We start from the raw sequence: 20,143 nt of genomic DNA, 5'->3' as shown, positions 1-20,143 counted from the left end.
CCTTGGTCTTTCTGAACCTGGCTTACTTCACTTAACATGATGTTCACTAGTTAGGATGGAGATTCTTAAGGGAGGAAACTGAGACTCTAAGATGGGCATGTCCCAGGTTGCCAGAAGCCTAGGTTCAAATCCTGGTCACCCTGAGCCTTTCTACTATACCATAGTATCCCTCTCTATGTAATGCCATTGGAGAGGATTATAATAAACCCTCAGCCCCTCAAAGGAACCACCAGCTTCATATCCTGAGGATCAGAAGGTACAGCAGCAAAGCCCCTATGCAGCTTCTCCAGTTTGACCCAGGTCCACTTTGGAAGGCCTCTGTCAGGTAAGTACTGCCCAAGAGCAGCTTTAGGTGCTGCTAGGCTCTACAGGAAAACTTCCCATGTGCGGCTGTGGGTGGGATGATGAAGGGCAGAGAAGCAGATCTACTCTCTTCCCTCCTGGCAGGTGGCCCTTGGGTGGCATTCTTAGGGTGTATGGGGGAAGAGTCTGTGAGAACGCGGTTCTTCCTCATCTCTGTGCTCTCCATGCAGTCACAGGCAGGCGAGGAACTGGGACACTTTCAATTTCCAGGCAGTGAGATATTTCTGAGCAATAGCTATCACTTGCACACTTTTAGAAACTACTGAGGCCCAAGCTCTGCATATCAGAGCTGGGCTCCAGACTACTTACAGTCAGTTGGATGCTATCAAAAGCAGGCTCTTGTGTCTCAAACAGCATTCTGGCCTTCGAGGAGTTGGCTGGAGAACCTGTGGCCCACCTACAGAGATCCACATTGCTGCCATGGTTCTCATGCCACCACTCTGACAAGGGCTGCATCCTGGGCTGGGCTGCATCCTGGGCTAGGCACTGAAGATCCAGATTCAAAAAAGATATGTTGCCCACTTCCATGGAGTGGCTGGTAAGGGAGGAGAACTCTCAGTCCATGTGCTGAGAGCTGTCCATGGCTAGAGGTGTAGATCACTGAGCCTTTTTTTCCCTCCCCCTTCTTTACTTCTGGTTTTTGGTGGGTTGGTTTTTGTTTGTTTGTTTTTAGATTTGTTTTTTGAGGTTTTTTTTCTGTTGTTGTTGAACTGAGGATTAAATGCAGGGTTTCATGCTTATAGTTAGAACTTTCTAATTGTTCAATTTTTTTTTTTGAGGCTCTGGGGTTTGAACCTGGGACCCTGTGCTTTCTAGGCAGGTGCTCTTACTGTTTGAGCCATTCTGCCAGCCCATCAATGCTCTTTTTATATCAGGGATTAACTTGCATGGCTGGGATATCTAAAGTGTCCTGAGGGCTCCCCCACAGCACTCAATTTCCTTCTCTCCAGTTCAGTCGGGTAAGTGCAGATGCCCAGGGAAGCTGGTCAGCTGCTATCCAGTTGGTGTCACAACCCCCAGCACCTCTCTGATTCTGTCCATCCTCACTCTAGCTCATCCAGGCCTCCCCACCTAACAGCTGTACAGAGCTCCCACCCATATCTGGGTGTGCAACACCAGTCCCATGTTTATTTCTTTCATGTTTATTTATTTGTTTGTTTGAGACAAGCTATCTCCATGTAGCCCAGAATGGCCTGGAACTTGCTACATAGCCCAAGCCGACCTTGAACTCACAATCCTCCTTGTTTGAGACAAGCTATCTCCATGTAGCCCAGAATGGCCTGGAACTTGCTACATAGCCCAAGCCGACCTTGAACTCACAATCCTCCTGCCTCAGCATCCCAGCTGCTGGGATAACAGGTATGAACCACCACGCCTGGCTCCCATGTTTCTTTATTTTCTTTCAATCAAATTCATTCCACTCTTTTGCCATCTCTGCAGGCTCATTGGGGACTCAACTATGGTTCTTCCTGCTGCTCACTCTCTCCCCTCCCTTCTGAGGGGCTCTGCCAACTGGACCCTTAGCTTCCTGGGCTTCTACAGTGAAGGTCATGTAGCTCCACCAGCCCAGTTCCAGCTGATCAGATCAGGGTGGGCACTGGCCCAAGATAGCCATTGTTGCCATATCAATTTACAAAATAGTAACATTATTTGAGCAACTTTATTTGACAAACTAGATGATTTATAAACATCTCATTTGATTCCAATATACAGTAAAAGGAAAACACGTCACTTAAAAATATATGACAGACTACCTTTCAGAAAGAAAACTGTGTTGGCCAAGCTATCTAACCTCCTCAAGTCTCATCTGCACAAAAGGGGCCATAATTATACCTCTCATGTAGCTACTGTGAGGATTAAATTAGATAATACATGGGAAGAACTAAGCATAGTACTTTCTGGTACCTAGAAAGTACTTAACATAATGTAGAAACCCAATAAATATCTGTTGATTGATTGATGTGCCTGTAGTAAGCATTCAGTAATAGTTGCTTAGAAATACAAATTAACGTTTGTTAATGAAGAGGAGGCTCCCAAGACATGAATTCTGATTTCGGATGTGACAAGAAAGAGCAGTTGAGGCAATTCTCAACTCCTAAAGTTAAAACGATGAAGGGACTTTTAAGAATTTGACTTTAATCCTGTTTCCGCAAGATAGAATTCCTCTCTACTGCCTAAATCCTTCAGTAAAATCTGCCAAATAGACAGCCTTTGGTGGGGGAAGCAGTGCTCCAGGAGGTTAAAGATGTGGGGCAGTGTCTACCAAATCGATATAGGAAGCCTCCACACTGACCATAGTACACATAGACACACAAGCAAAATAAAACCCTAATTAAGAATCCAGCACAGCACAGAAAAAAAAACCACAGAAAAGCACATTGCACGTAGTAATCTATAGGATATTCTGTAAAAGAATAATAAGAGAATATGTGATTTTCAACCTAACAGAAAAACGATGTCACTTTTTAAAATTCAACAAAAGAAAACAAGAAAGGAAGAAGAGAAATGTAGACCATGTGAAAGCATGATCACAGAACGCACATAGTAAAATGGCAGATTTAAATATATTAACTATAAAGGAACTATATGCTTCAAATCAGGCTCAAGCCAAAAGATTATTGAAAGCATTTTAATTTAAATATACATATTCAGAAAGAAAAGCACAGAAAACATAAGAATATAGAAAGCTTATAAGTAAAAAGATAGGAAAAGGTATGCCATGCAAACAATAACCTAAAGAAGCAATGTAGCTACACTAACATGACCTTAAGGTTTTCTAGAAACAGGAATGCCACTAATTATGACAGGAAGATAAAATAATTCTATATGTATAAAGCAAGTATAGGCAAATATAAAAGGAAGAAAGATAAATTCTTAAAGTGAGAGATTTTGGCAATCAGATATTATTAAAACAAGCAGATAGAAATTCAGTAAGGATAAAGAACATTTTAACAACCTTTAACTAATGGGCAATTATAGAACACTGCACCCAATGAATACAGAATTTAATTTTTTTCAAGTATATACAAACAGTGACAGAGCTGGGGACGTAGCTCACTAGTGAAGTACTTTCTTAGCACATGCAAAGCCCTGGATTCAATACCCAGCACTGCCAAAAACAAAGTTGGCCCTATGGCTGAACCAAAAAATCAATCTCGATAAGTTGAGAAGTACTGAAATCATAGCAGTATGTTCTCTGGGTATATGTAATCATGTTAAAGTTGGTTAACAATAATAGTAGTTTTTAAATACTCATATATTTTGAATATTGAGGACTTTTTTCAAATAACCAGTAGATCAATGAAGTCTCAATAGAAAACAGACAATATTTTTATTGAATGGTAGCAAAAAATACTATGCATCAGAATTTACTAGACACACCTAAAGCAGTGTTTGAAAAATACTTACAGCCATAGATGACTATGTTTGTCAGCTTCACCACCAACACCCCAATACCAACAGCACCTCCCACTCAGCAGATTCTCAGTAAGTATCTGGCATTGAAGGAATGGAGATGGGCTATCCTACACCCTGCCAGAAATCCCAAAGGAGCTGGTCCCACTATAGAACCTCAGAGCTCCAAGGAAGCTATAGAGAGATACAAACCCTGAGGACCACAAGGTGGGCCAGCATCAGTGGAGTAAGAACCAAGGACTGGAAAAAAACATTCCAAGAGGGTACAAAAAGCCCCAGAAATCAGCTCCAAGACAAGACCCTTAACTTTGCCTTTCCCAAATTGTACACCTTCTGAAAGCCCAATTTTATGATACCACACTAGACCAGAGGTGTATGGGCCAAGATGGAACACTATTAATGGTTTGCTGCTCTCAGATGGGACAACCAGTGGCCAAGGAGAGCAGAGCATATGTAGCCAAAGATATACACACGTCTGGAAAAATGGGTATAGCAACACCTACCCCACTAGAATGCTACAAGAATTAAATGCTACAGCATACAAAAAACAGCCAGCAGGTCACCCACATTAGTTATTCTCCTGCCAAGGAGAATAACTGGGTATATGTGCTGTATGATTCTTTTCCCTGCCTCCTCCACATCTACCATGAACTGTGATATCTGGGTGGGAAATAGCTTCAGACTGCAGATGCTATGACAGCACTGCTTAAATTGAATTACCCTGAAACCAGAGAAGCCTTCAGCTCTCTCAGGGAGTTCAGAAGTGTTCACCCTGAGAGTAACTGCACACTGCACAGGAAAAAGGCATTCAAGTTGATAAGAAGTCATTCAAATCACCATCTAAAGCAGCTTTTACCTTTGAAATAAACTCATTCCTTATTAGCAGACACTTGGGATTCCCAGGATTGAATAAAATCTCAATTACACAAAGCCATTTTTAAGATATTTTTTTCATGCTGTCAGAATCCTATGTAATTTCATCTCTGCACAGTATTACTCTTTTTCATATATACAGAGTCATAAGCCCTGATGAGAAAAGAGAAAGAGACAATGTGGAAAAGAAGCACTGATCCAATTAGGGCTAGAAGCAAGCACTAGGATGTACAGCACATGAGTCCACATCACTGAGAGCTTGTGGCCGTGAAATAGTATTTAAGCTTCCTCTGGAAGCAATGAGAAGCCCCTGGAATCTATTGAAAATAGAATGTGACCAAAAAAAGTTCTTTTTAAAATGCTCACTTTGGTTCTAACTAAGAAGATAGAATACAAGAGAGGAAAATAGTTAAGAAACTGTTCAAGCATTCTTTCAATTCTGATATGACACCCAAAAAGGCAGTGATAAAAGAAAGACTAAGTAAGTTAAATTTCATCAAAATGAAAAACTTTTACATAGAAAATCTATTCAAGGTCAGGTGTGGTGGCTAATGTCACCACACATGGGAGATGGAGGTAGGAGGATCATAGTTCAAGGCCAGCCCAGGGAAAAAGTTAATGAGACCCTATCTCAAAGAACAAGCCAGGTATGATGGCACACATCCATAATTCCAGATATGTGGAAGACAGGTCTCAGTCTGAGGCTGGCCCCAGGCTAAAAGTACAAGACCCCATCTGAAAAACAACTAAAGCAAAAAAGGGCTGGGGGTGTGGCTCAAGTGGTGGATGCATGCCTAGCAAGTACATGGCAATGATTCAAATCCCAGAGCAACACACACACAAAAAAAATCTATTCAATGAAATTAGAGCAGACAATATCCCAAATCTAGGGAAAGATACATTCAAGTACATCCAATCTTAAATAGACATGACCATTAAACAGTGTCTCCACATCAATGTTGTAGTTAAAATGCCAAGACTATAGAAAAAGAAAGAATATTGAAAACTGTAAGATTAAAAATATCACTTATTTACAAAAAACAAATGCATCACAATTACATCAGACCTCTCAGCAGAAACCCTAAACACCAGAAAAACATGGGATGATATATCTCATTCCCTGTGAGTAAATAACTGCTAACCAAAATACTATATCCAGCAACATCATCCTTTAAAAATGATGAAGAAGTAAAGTCCTTCCAAGATAAGCACAACTAAAGCAATTCATGATCACTAACCCAGCATTGCAGAAGATACTTAAAGGAATCGTATAGAGAGATGATAAAGACACAAGCATGAGAGCTCAGAAAAGAATGAATTTCATGAAAGCAATAGATGAACAGATGAAAATTAGGGAATGATCAAGTGTTGTCAACTCAGCAAACTCCTAAGATGAATAACAGGAAAAGAATAGAACAAACAAAACTTGAATCAACTGGGAAAAAAATGAACAAAATTACTGGACTCAGAAAATATCTCTCCATAACAACCCTAAATATAATGGTTTTAACTATCCACTTAAAAGATACAAACCCACTGATTGGATTAAAAAACAAGATCCAACTGTCTCTTGCCTACAAGAAATACACTTTACTGTCGAAGACATAGATGGACCCAAAGTGAGACATTCCAAGCAAATGGAATCTGAAACCAAGCTGAGATGGCTATACTCATATTTGACAAAGCAGACTTGTAGTCAAAATTAGTCAGAAGAGATAAAGAAGGTCACTACATACAAATAAATGGGACACTTCATCCAAGAAACCTAATAGTTATAAATATTTACACATGAAAAGTTGGTGCAACTATTTTCATAAACAATGCTGAACATAAAGGAACAGAGAAGTACAGATGCAATAATAGCAGGTGACTTCAAAATCCTACTCTCATAACAAATACATCACTAGACCAAAAAATTCAACAAAGAAACTTGAGGGTTAAACTCCATTATAGATCAAATGTATTTAACAGAGGTCTACAGAGTATTCCATCTAACAGCTTCTCAGCATCCCATAGAACTTTCTCCAAAATACATCACATTCTAGGCCATAAAACAAGTGTTAAGTACAAAAAGTTGAAATAATTTCTTGTATCTTTAATGGAACAAAATTAGAAATCAGAGGGAGGTAAACTAGAAATTAATAGCAAAAGAAACTATACAAACAACAAAGAGATCAAACAATACACTTTTGAATGATCAGTGAATCACTGAAGAAATTAGAGGAAATCAGTAAGTTTCTAGAATCAAATGAAAATGAAATCACAACTTACCAGAATTTTGGGGACATGGAAATGGCAGTTCAAAGTGGAAGTATGAGTACCTATATTAAGAAATAAGAGATCTCAAATAAATAACCTAATGATGCATCTTGAGGTCTTATAAAAGCAAGAATGAACCAAAACTAAAATTAGTAGATAGAAGGAAATAATAAAGATCTGAGAAAAAATATTGAAAGGGAGAACTAAAAAGAACAGTACAATGAAAGAGTTATTTTTTAAGTAAAATTGACAAGCCCTTAGCCAAGATAACAAAAAGAAAGCAAGAAGACCCAACTTAATAAAATTAAAGATGAAAAGGGGGATAATACAACACATACCAGTGAACTCCAAAGGATCATTAGGGAATATTTTGAAAAATTATATTCCAATAAATTGGAAAATCTAGAAGACACTGATAAATTTCTAGACAATAGGACCTACAAAAATTTTACCAAGAGAATATATAGATCCTAAACATGTTTATAATGAGTAATGATACTGGAGCAGTAATAGTCAACCAAAACAAGAAAACCCCAGGATCAAACAGATTCACTACTGAATTCTACCAAATCTTTTAAAAAGAGCTAACACCAAACTCTTCTATAAAATATAAAGGGAAATAATGCTGCCAAACTTATTCTACAAGGCCAGTGTTGCTCTGATATCAAAAATGGATAAAGGCCCACATAAAAAGGAAAATGATATAACAACTTCTTTCATGAACATAGGTACAAAAATTCTCAATGAAATACTTGCTAGCTGATTTCAATAACACATTAAAAAGAAATACACCATGTTCAACTTGGTTTCATTCTAGGGATGCAAAAAGGATTCAACAAATGCAAATCAATAAACATATAGCACATAAATAAAATCAAGGCTACAAATCAAAAGATGATCTCAATAGATATATAAAAAACCTTTGACAAAATTCAACATCCCTTCATTATAAAAGCCCTAAATATATTAGGTACAGAACAACCATACTCTAACATAATGAAGTCTATATATGACAAATCCATATCCAATATCATACTGAATGGGGAAAATCTGAAAGCATTTCTTCTAAAATCATGAACAACAATGTTGACTCCTTATGCTTTTATTTAATATAGTGCTTCAGTTTTTACCCAGAGCAATAAAACAAGAGAAAGAAATAAAATGGACACCAATAGGAAAGAAAGATATCAAATTATCCCTATAGGATAATATAAATTATATAGATGATGTGATCCTATTCTTAAAGACTTAAAGACCACTAGAAAACTCTTAAATCAGATAAACACTTTCAGCAAAATAGCAGGAGACAACACTAATATACAAAAATCAGGAGCTTTTCTATATACCAATAGAAAACATACCATAAAAGAAATTAGGAAAACAATCCCATTCATTATAGCATTAAAAAAATAATAAAATACCTCAGAATGAACCTAAACAAAGAGGTGAAACATCTCTACAATGAAAATTATAAACCACTGATGAAAGAAACTGAAGAAGACACTAGAAGATGGAAAGACCTCCCATGTTCATGGATTATCAGAAATGGTATTGTGAAAATGGCTATACTACCAAAAGTAATCTAGAGGTTCAGTGAAATCCCCCATCAAAATATTCTTCCCACAAAAAGAAAAAATCCTAAAATTCATATGAAAGCAGAAAAGAAATAACCAAAGCAATCCTATACAAAAATAGCAATGCTGGAAGTGTCAGAATTCTTGATTTCAAATTAAACTAGAGAGCCATTGTAACAAAAACAGCATGGTATTGGTACAAAAATAACATGTAAACCAATGGAATGGAATAGAGGACTCAGAAATAAATCTATGCATCTGATTCTTGACAAGGTGACAAAAACATATATTGAAGAAAAGATACCCTCTTCAACAAATGGTATTGGAAGAACTGGATATCCACATAAGACCAAAACCATATAATTATCTCTTGCCCTGTACAAAAGTCAATTCAAAATGGATCAAAAACCCTAACGGAAGCATGAAACTTTGAAACTACTAGAAGAAAACATGGGAGAAACACTTCAAGATACAGGTATAGCCAATGATTTTCTGAACAGAACTCCCATAACTCAGGAAATAAAGAGCAAGAATTTACAAATGACATTGCAACAAATTAAAAACTTCTGCATAGAGAGGATCCAAAATGGCAACTGGGACACAGACACAGACTGCATGAGCTCCAGGAATCAAGGACCTTGCTGAGACAGTGGAGACACACTTGGATGAGGTAAAGCACCAGGAAGAGCTGAACTTTGGCATCCTGAACACCTAGCTGAAAGAACAGGTGGGTCACTGCCTGCCCACCAGCCTGACAGCCCACCAGGCCTCCTCCCTGCAGGCCCCCAGGGCCACTGCCTGCCAGCCTGTCAGGCCTCTGCCCCACAGGCCCACTGGGCCCCAGCCTGCAGGTCTGCTGGCACACCAGCTGCCACCCACCACAAGAGGGCTCCAGCACCACCAGACACCAGCTCCAAACCTGCCTAGGAGATGCAAACAGGACTGGATGTTAAAGGAATAACACCAGAACTACTAACACTGAAATTCTACTGTTCCTGAACCAGGGATTTTTTTTTTTCTTTTTCTTTTTTTTTCTTTTTTCTTTTCTTTAAGTGTTTGTCTTGTTTGTTGTTTGATTGTCCACCATCTCTCTCCCTGTTGATTCCTTTGGTTCTCCATTTTTCCTTTATCTTTCTTTTTTCTCCTTCTTTCTGTTAATTTTACTATTATAAGGTGGCTAATACTGAATTACACATAGACCAGGGACAGAAACAGTACCAAGTATAATGAGGGGAAGACAAAAAAGGAATGGAAACCATTCTCCCCCCAAAAATAAATTAGTACAGCATTCAGAGGGAAATGAAAATGGATATCCAGAACCAGACTCCAACAAAACAAAGATAAACTATACCAAGGAACCCAATGAAGCCCACAAAAACACTCTGAAAGAAGAAATTCTGCAAGTAATCAACAAGAATTTCTTAGAGATGTTACTAGACATGGTCAACCAAAACATACAGGAGGCACTCAAGACATTCCAAGACAACAAAAATAAAGAATATGAGAAAACACAAAAACAAATAAATGAAATCATAGGAACCCTAAAGAAACACCAAAGTGAAACAGAAAACACCATAAATAGAGAGATAAATGAATTAAGGCTGAAAACTGACAATATTAAAGAGGAAGTAACCCGTGATATGGGAAACCTCAGAAAAAAGAATGAAACAGAAATATAAAACAAAATGGAAGGCCACTCCAGCAGACTAGAGCAAGCAGAAGACAGAATCTCAGAACTTGAAGTTGAAATGGTAATTAAAGGAAAAACTGAAGAACTATTAGTCAGACAACTCAAGTCCTGTGAAAGGAATATGCAAGAATTCACTAACTCCATCAAGAAACCAAACATGAGCATCACAGGCATTAAAGAAGGAGAAGAGGTGCAACAAAAGGAATTAGTAATATATTCAACAAAATAATAACAGAAAATTTCCCAAATCTAGAGAAAACTATGCCCATTCAAGTACAGGATGCCTCCAGGACACCAAAAAGACTTGACCAAAATAGAACTACCCCATGACATATTATCATTAAAACAACAATCACAGAGAATAAAGAAAGAATATTGAAGGCTGTAAGAGAGAAAAAACAAATAACATGCAAAGGTAAACCCATCAAAATTGCAGATTTGTCAACAGAAACCTTAAAAGCAAGAAGAGCATGGAGTGAGGTCTTCCAGGCACTGAATGAAAATAACTTCAACCCTAGGATATTCTACCCAGCCAAACTATCATTCAAAATAGATGGAACAATAAAACTCTTCCATGATAAGCAGAAACTAAAACAATATACGACCAGCAAGCCAACAATACAAAAGATTCTTCAAGGCATTCTGCAGATAGAAAATGAAAGCAAACAAAACCATGAAAGGGCAGGCAACACCAAACCACAGGAGAAGAAAAGGCAAAAAAGTAGAGAGTAACATTGATTCAGCTGCACACAATCAAACCCTTAAACAACAAAGACAACTAAATGACAGGAATCACCATATACCTATCAATACTAACACTGAATGTTAACGGACTTAATTCCCAAATCAAAAGACACCACTTGGCAAACTGAACTAAAAAGGAAGATCCAACAATCTGCTGCCTATAGGAGACCCATCTCATCAACAGAAACAAGCACTGGCTGAGGGCGAAAGGCTGGAAGAAGATTTACCAAGCCAATGGCCCCCAAAAACAAGCAGGGGTAGCAATACTTATCTCGGACAAAACAGACTTCAAAACTTACATTGATCAAATGAGATAAAGAAGAACACTCCATACTAATAAAAGGGGAAATACACCAAAAGGAAATAATAATTATCAACCTATATGCATCCAATGTCAATGCACCCAATTTCATCAAACATACTCTGAAGACCTAAAAACATATATAGACTCCAACACAGTGGTGGTGGGAGATTTTAATACCCTCCTATCACCAATAGATAGGTCATCGAAACAAAAAATCAATAAAGAAATTCTAGAACTAAATCACACCATAGATCAAATGGACCTAGCTGATGACTACAGAATTAGTTCATCCAACTGCTGCACAATATATATTCTTCTCAGCAGCTCATGGAACTTTCTCCAAAACTGATCATATCTTAGGGCACAAAGCAAGCCTCAGCAAATATAAGAAAATAGAAAAAATCCCATGCATTCTATCTGATCATAATGCATTAAAACTAGAAATCAACAACAAAAGCAACAATAAAAAAACATGCAAACAATTGGAAGCTGAACAACACATTGCTCAATGATCAATGGGTCAGTGATGAAATAAAAGAGGAAATTAAAAGTTTCCTGGAAGTTAATGAAAATGAAAACATGACCTACTGGAACCTATGGGACACAAAAAGGCAACCCTAAGAGGAAAGTTTATAGCCATGAGTGCATATATTAAAAAGACTGAAAGATCCCAAAAAATGACCTAATGCTACATCTCAAACTCCTAGAAAAACAAGAACAAGCAAATCCCAAAACAAATAGGAGAGAAATAATAAAAATAAGAGCTGAAATCAATGAAACAGAAACCAAAAAAACCATACAAAGAATTAATGAAACAAAAAGTTGGTTCTTTGAAAAAATAAACAAGATCGATAGACCCCTGGCAAACCTGACTAAAATGAGGAGAGAAAAAACCCAAATCAGTAAAATCAGGAATGCAAAAGAGGAGACAACAACAAACACCATGGAAGTCCAGGAAATCATCAGAGACTACTTTGAGAACCTATATTCAAATAAATTTGAAAATCTTGAAGAAATTGACAGATTTCTAGATATTTACGACCATCCAAAACTGAACCAAGAGGATATTAATCACCTGAATAGATCTATAACACAAAATGAAATTGAAGCAGCAATCAAGAGTCTCCCCAAAAAGAAAAGTCCAGGACTGGATGGATTCTCTGCTGAATTCTATCAGACCTTTAAAGAAGAGCTGACACCAACCCTCCTTAAACTGTTCCATGAAATAGAAAGGGAAGGAAAACTGCCAAACACATTTTATGAAGCCAGTATTACACTTATCCCAAAACCAGGCAAAGACACCTCCAAAAAGGAGATCTATAGGCCAATCTCCTTAGTGAACACTGATGCAAAAATCCTCAACAAATAATGGCAAACCAAATTCAACAACACATCAAAAAGATTATTCACCACGACCAAGTAGGCTTCATCCCAGGAATGCAGGCATGGTTCAACATATGAAAATCAATAAACGTAATAAACCACATTAACAGAAGCAAAGACAAAAACCACTTGACCATCTCAATAGATGCAGAAAAAGCCTTTGATAAGATCCAACATCATTTCATGATAAAAGCTCTAAGAAAACTAGGAATAGAAGGAAAGTTCCTCAACATTATAAAAGCTATATATGACAAACCTACAGCCAGCATTATACTTAATGGAGAAAAAACTGAAACCATTCCCTCTAAAATCAGGAACTAGACAAGGATGTCCACTATCTCCACTCCTATTCAACATAGTACTGGAGTTCCTAGTCACAGCAATTAGGCAAGAAGAAGGAATAAAAGGAATGCAAATAGGTAAAGAAACTGTCAAAATATCCCTATTTGCAGATGATATGATCCTATACCTTAAAGACCGAAAAAACTCTACTCAAAAGCTCCTAGACACCGTTAATAGCTATAGCAAGGTAGCAGGATATAAAATCAACATAGAAAAATCATTAGCATTTCTATACACTAATAATGAACAAACTGAGAAAGAATATATGAAAACAATTCCATTTACAATAGCCTCAAAAAAATCAAATACCTAGGTGTAAACCTAACAAAGGATTTGAAAGACCTCTACAAGGAAAACTATACACTTCTGAAGAAAGAGATTGAGGAAGACTATAGAATGTGGAAAGATCTCCCTTGCTCATGGATTGGTAGAATCAACATGGTAAAAATGTCTATACTCCCAAAAGTAATCTACATGTTTAATGAAACTCCCATCAAAATCCCAACAACATTCATTAAAGAGATTGAAAAATCTATAGTTAAATTTATATGGAAACTCAAGAGGCCACGAATAGCCAAAGCAATACTCAGTCAAAAGAACAACACTGGAGGTATCACGATACCTGACTTCAAACTATATTACAAAGCAATAACAATAAAAACAGCATGGTACTGGCACAAAAACAGACATGAAGACCAGTGGAACAGAATAGAGGACCCAGATATGAAGCCACACAACTATAACCAACTTGTCTTCAACAAAGGCACTAAAAATATACAATGGTGAAAAGACAGCCTCTTCAACAAAGCTGCTGGGAAAACTGGTTAGCAGTCTGCAAAAAATTGAAACTAGATCCATGTTTATCACCCTATACCAAGAGTAACTCAAAATGGATCAAAGATCTTAATATCAGACCACAAACTCTAAAGTTGGTACAGGAAAGAGTAGGAAATACTCTGGAATTAATAGGTATAGGCAAGAACTTTCCCAATGGAACCCCAGCAGCACAGCAACTAAGAGATAGCATAGATAAATGGGACTTCATAAAACTAAAAAGCTTCTACTCAACAAAAGAAATGGTCTCTAAACTGAAGAGACCACCCACAGAGTGGGAGAAAATATTTGCCAGCTACACGTCAGACAAAGGAGTGATAACCAGAATATACAGGGAACTCAAAAAACTAAATTCTCCCAAAATTAATGAACCAATAAAGAAATGGGCAAGTGAACTAAACAGAACTTTCTCAAAAGAAGAAATTCAAATGGCCAAAAAACACATGAAAAAATGTTCACCATCTCTAGCAATAAAGGAATGCAAATTAAAACCACGCTAAGATTCTACCTCACCCCTGTTAGAATAGCCATCATTAGCAACACCACTAACAACAGGTGTTGGCGAGGATGTGGGGAAAAAGGAACCCTCTTACACTGTTGGTGGGAATGTAAACTAGTACAACCACTCTGGAAAAAAATTTGGAGGCTACTTAAAAATCTAAACATAGATCTACCATATGATTCAGCAATACCACTCTTGGGGATATACCCAAAAGAATGTGACACAGGTTACTCCAGAGGCACCTGCACACCCATGTTTATTGCAGCACTATTCACAATAACCAAGTTATGGAAACAACCAAGATGCCCCACTACTGACAAATGCATCAAGAAAATGTGGTATTTATACACAATGGAATTTTATGCAGCCATGAAGAAGAACGAAATGTTATCATTCACAAGTAAATGGATGGAATTGGAGAACATCATTCTGAGTGAGGTTAGCCTGGCCCAAAAGACCAAAAATCGTATGTTCTCCCTCACATGTGGACGTTAGATCTAGGGCAAATACAGCAATATTGTAGGACTTGGGTCACATGACAATGGGAGAGCACACACAGGAGGCATGGGGATAGGTACAAAACCCAAAACATGAAAGCATTTGATGTCCCACTCCAGAGGAACTAATACAGAAACCTTAAAGCAACAGAGGTCGACATGAGAAGGGGATCAGGAACCAGTGTAAAGATCAGTCAGAGATGAATCAACTTGGGTTGTAACACATTTGTACATGAAAGCAATGCTAGGAATCTTTCTGTATAGCTATCCTTAACTCAACTAGCAAAAATGCTTTGTCTTTCTTATTATGCTTATGTCTTCTCTTCAACAAAATTACAGATAAGGACAGAACAGGTTCTTCCTGGAAGCGAGGGGGGAGGGGAAGAGAAGGTGGGGATGGGGGGAAGGCAGGGGGGAGAAATGACCCAAACAATGTATGCATATGTGAATAAATGAATTAAAAAAACACAGCAATGGAAATAACAGAGTAAAGAGACAGCCTACAGAATGGGAAAAACCTTTGCCAGCTTTTACCCAATATGGGATTAATATCCAGACTATATAAAGACCCTAAATATTGAACACCAAAAGAATAAATATATAAAAAATAAGACAGACTCAGAAAGACAAATATCACCTATTTTCTTTAATATGAAGAATTACATTTTTTTAAAGACATTAAAGTAGAAAGGGATTAATTGGGGGATAAGAAGGATCAGTGAGAGGTGGAAGGGGACAAGAGAGAGTGATAGGTGGTGAATGTTATCAAAGTATATTGTATACATGTATAAAAATGCCATAATAAACCCATTATTTTGTACAATTAATATAAATTTTAAATAAAATAATAAAATTTAAAATTAAGTTTGCAAAACACAAAATTAAAAACTTTCATACTTCTAAGGGATAGGTAAGAAACCCAAAACATGATAGTATTTGATGTCCCCACTGCAGAGGAACTAATATAGAAACCTTAAAGCAACAGAGGTCAATATGAGAAGGGGATCAGGAACTAGTGAAAAGGTCAGTTAGAGATGAATCCACTTGGGCTGTAACACATTTGTACATGGAAGCAATGCTAGGAACCTCTTTGTATAGCTATCCTTATCTCAACTAGCAAAAATGCTTTGTCTTTCTTATTATTGCTTATACTTTCTCTTCATCAAAATTAGAGATTAGGGCAGAACAGATTCTGCCTGGAAGCGTGGGGGTGTGGAGGGGAGGGGGGAGAAATAGCCTAAACCATGTATGCACATATGAATAAATGAATAAAAATTTCAAAAATAAAAGAATGAATAAAATAAAATTTTAAAAAGAAAACTGTCAATAAAGTGAATACACAAACCACACAATGGAATAAAATACTTACAAATCATATAATTAAAAACCTGTAGCCAGGTGCTGGTGGCTCATGCCTGACATCCCAAGCTTCATAGGAGGTGAAATCAGGAGGACTGCAGTTCCAGGCCAGTCCAGACAAAAAAAATTTGCAAGATCCATCGAAACAGGAAAAAGCTGATGCACACCTGTCATACCAGTGGCAGCAGGAATCATAAAACAGGAGGATTGCAGTCCAAGCCTGTCTGGGCAGAAAGTGAGACTCTATCTCCAAAACAATAACTAGAGCAAAAGAAGGATGGAGGCTTTACTCAAGCCACTGAATGCCTGCCTCACAAGTATGAAGCCCTAAGTTCAAACTCCAACACCAAGAAAAAAGAGAGAGGAAGGGTAGGAGGGAGAGAGGGAAGGAAGGAAGGAAGGAAGGAAGGAAGGAAGGAAGGAAGGAAGGAAACTTGTTAGGGATATACAAAGGCCTCTTTGAACACAACAACATAGACAACTAGTTAAAAACGGAGCAAAGATTTGAACAAACATATCTCTAAAGAAATACATAAATGGTCAATAAACACGAAAAGATGTTCAACGTCATTAATTACCAGGGAAATGCAAATCAAAACCACAAAGGCATTCCACTTCACAATCTACTATGATCCAAAAGATAGACAATAACAGTGTTGGTGAAGATGTGGAGAAATTGCTAGTAGAAATATAAAATGGTACAACCATGTGAAAAACATTTCATTAGGTCCTTAGAAACAGAATAAAAATTGAAGAAAACCTTCCAAGAAGTTTAATAAAATACAAGTAGGATAACAAAAGTCCACACCTAGACATATCATAGTCATACTCTTGAAAGCCAAACCCAAAGATAAAATTTTGAAAGCAGCAAGAAAAAAAAATGACTCATCATGTACAAGGGAACACAGATACAACTAACAAACAACTGCCCATGTGAATTAATGGATACCAGAAGGCAATGAAAAGACATACTCAAAGTTCTGAAAGAAAAACTGTTAAATCAGGGGCAGTGGCTCGTGCCTGTAATCCCAGCTACTCAAAAGGTGGAGATAGGAAGGACTGCAATTAGAGGCCAGCCCAGGCAAAAAGTTGATGAGACCCATCTCAACCAATAAAGCTGGGCATGGTAGGGTACTTCTGTCATCCCAGCTATGCAGGAGGCATAAATAGGAAGAATGGAGTCAAGGCCAGAGAAGGCAAAATGCAAGTCCTATTCAAAAAGTAACTAAAAAGCAAAAAGAGCTAAAGGTGAAGCTCAAGCCTTGACTAGCAGGAAGCTCTGAGTTCAGACCCCAGCAGAAAGGAAAGAAGGTAGGGAGACCCATGTTAAACAAGAATTCTACATCCAGGAGAATCATCCCACAAAAACAAAAGCAAAACAAATATATCCTATATAATCAAAGAATGAGAAAACTGATTGCTAGCAGACCTACCTTATAAGAAAATACTGAAGTACTTCAAGTTAAAGGAAAAGACACTAAATACTAACTCAAACCCACCACAAGAAAAAAAATTTAAACCACTAAAAAAAAAATATGTGGATTAGTATTAAAATGCTATAGAGAACTAGCAAAACCCCCTGGTCCTCCTTACTAATGTTCATACTTTCTCTTCAACAAAATTAGAGCTAAGGGCAAAAAAGTTCCTGCTGGAAGCGAGGGGGTGGGGGTGTGAGGGAAGGGGTGGAGGGAAAGGGAGGGGGCGGGATGGGGGGGAAGGGGGAAAGTAATGACCCAATCATTGTATGCACATATGAATAAAGGAAATTTTTTAAAATGCTATAGAGAGAATTCTGATTTCCTGACCAGTGTGTGAAAAGCTTAGAAGTTATCATTCCATCCTAACAACAAGCAAAAAGCAAAATAAATTGGAGATCAATAAATTTTCTCAGATCTGTTGGAGAAGTGAGGTCATGGTATAAACAACTGCCCCAAAAATTGAGAGACAGGTGGTTATATGCAATCACAACTTGGGGGCACACTCAAATTTTTGTGACTTTTACCTCCAGTACTACCAGGAAGATCAGAGAAAATTCCCCTCCTGCTTCCAGCAGAGGTAGAAGAAAAATAACCATTTTGAATTTCCAGAGCAGTCTTTTTTGAGGGGGGGCGGGGGGGGGGTGCAATGGGGCTTGAAGGCAAGGTCTCACACTTGTTAGGCAGGCAGAGCAGTCTTCTTAATAAAATCTTCTCTTAAAAAAACTACCTTACCAAAGCCCTTTATACTGGAGGAAAGAAAATGCCCAATCCCTTGCTTCCATCCTGCTGTGCCTAAGGGAGTTGGGGAAATACTTTTTCTACTGTGAATGTCACAGCAGAGGGACCAGGCTCACAAAAATACTAATACTTAATCAAAGAACACTAGAATGTTTCACCTGCTCCCACCCCTTATCACCACATCACTATAGACCTATTTATCATAGTTTCCCAACAGTTCACCAGTCATCGTATCCAACTTTTAACAAAAATTACAATGCATACTAAAAGGCCACAAATGCAGTGTGACCAGATAGAGTAGGCATCAGGATCCAACTCACAAATGGCAGGAATGTAGAAATTGCCAGACAAGGAACTAAAAATAACTAGGGTTAACATGTTAAGGGTTCTAGTGGGAAAAGCAGATAATATGCAAAAACAGAAGGATAATGTAAGCACAGAGATAGAAATTCTAAGAAAGAATCAAAAACAAATGCTAAAGACCAAAAACATGGTAGCAGAAATGTCTCTGATGGGCTAATAAATAGACTGGACACAGTTAAGGGAAGAATCTCTGAGCTTGAAGATACAGTTGAACTCAACACTATAGTTGACATCTACAGACTACTTCCATAACAAAAGAATACACGTTTCTTAAGGCCATATGAAACATTTGCCAAGACTGGAGTATAAAACACACATTAACAAGTTCAAAAGAATAGAAAGGATACAATATCTGATTCAGACTACAATGTAATTATGCTAAAAAAAAAAAGCAGAAAGATAGCTAAAAATCCCAAAATGCTTAGAGTTGAACAATATGCAGATAAAAGGAGGGGTGAATATGATCAAAGTACATTATATTCAAGTATGGAAATGTCATAATGAAACAAACTACAGAATGGAAGAAAATATTTGCCAACTATTCACCAGATAGAGAATTAATATCCAAAATATATAAGGAACTCAAAAAACTTAGCAATAAAGCAAGTAATCTAATTTTAAAATAGGCAAATGGTCTGAAGTATCTGAATAGATACTTCTCAAAAGAAGAAAAAAAAATGTCCAACAAACATATGAAAAACTGCTCATATTTCCATTAGGGAAATATAAATCAAAACTACAGTGAGGTATCATCTCACCCCAGTTAGAATAGCTATTATCAAAATAAATAACAAATGCTCGCAAGTATGTAGAGGGGAAAGAAATTCTATATGCTGTTGGTGGGAGTGTAAATTAGTACATTTTCATTATGGAAAAAAGAATGGAGGCTCCTCAAGAAACTAAAAGTAGGTCTACTATAAGATCTAACTATTGCACTTTGGGGTATATATGCAAAGGAAATGAAATCAGCATACCAAAGAGATACCTGCATGTTTATAGAAGCACTTTTCACAAAAGCTGAGAAGTGGAATCAGCCCAGGTTCACACCTATAATCCCCACAGGAGAACTGTGGTTCAAGGACAGTTGGGCAAAAGCACAAGTTCTCATATGAAAAGCAAACTAAAAGCAAAGGAACTGGCACTTGGCCCAAGTGGTAGAGCACCTGCCCAATAAGCACAGGCCCTGAGTTCAATTCCCATAACACAAACAATATGAATGAATGAAACGTCATTTGTAGCAAAATGAATGAAACTGGGGGACATTCACAATACCATCAAAAAGAATAAAATGCTTAGGAATAAATTTAACAAAATAAGTACAAGACTTGTACAATGAAAACAATAAAACACTGATGAGAGAAATTAAAGAAGATCTAAATAAATGGGAGATATTCTATGTTCATGAGTGAAAACTCAATTATCAAGA

The sequence above is a fragment of the Castor canadensis genome, chromosome 17, assembly GCF_047511655.1.
Source record: "Castor canadensis chromosome 17, mCasCan1.hap1v2, whole genome shotgun sequence".
NCBI classification, from domain to species: domain Eukaryota; kingdom Metazoa; phylum Chordata; class Mammalia; order Rodentia; family Castoridae; genus Castor; species Castor canadensis.
This window is presented reverse-complemented; position numbering follows the sequence as displayed.